We start from the raw sequence: 676 nt of genomic DNA on the forward strand, positions 1-676 counted from the left end.
TCTTACTTTTTGCCACTCAGTTTAGATCTAGCTTTTGTGATGTTCTGTAAACACAGAACTTCGTGATGCACTGGAGTTCAGTGAGATGCAAAAAGAATGTATGGTAAGTGTGCAGCAACCTCAAATAAGTCAGTGGTATTACAAATTGACACAAGAAGCCTGCTTTTCATACAAATTACAATTTGAACACAGAAAGAAAGCAGTGTCTTTAAAAAAATTATGAATGATCAAGGGTCCTATGCTATCTTTTCTTACTCATATTACTTCTATGTATTAATCAACCACTTAGAAAATGATAACATAGGAAAAATCAGCAAAGAAAGCATAATCTTTCCACTGCCCTTTCAGCCCTTTTTACTCATCATTAAGCAAAGGTAGAGAGGATTGTTAGAATGTGTGCATCAAAAATGAAATGAAAGGGGCCAGGGAGATATCTCAGCAGTCTAAAGCACCTGCTTAGGCAAGTGCAGGGACCGCGGTTTGATCCCCGGCACCACATGCTGTGCCAGCTCTGTGAGCAGAATGGGCTGAGCCGGCCAAAAAAAAAAAAAAAAAAAAGACAAAAATGAAGTAAAAGCCAGATGTGATGTTATGTCTGTAATTGTAGCACTCAGGAGTCTGAAGCAGTGAGATCACTATGAGTTTGAGGCCATCCTGGGCTACAAAGTGAGTTCAA

Source organism: Octodon degus, unplaced genomic scaffold (assembly GCF_000260255.1).
Source record: "Octodon degus isolate 3935 unplaced genomic scaffold, OctDeg1.0 scaffold00232, whole genome shotgun sequence".
NCBI classification, from domain to species: domain Eukaryota; kingdom Metazoa; phylum Chordata; class Mammalia; order Rodentia; family Octodontidae; genus Octodon; species Octodon degus.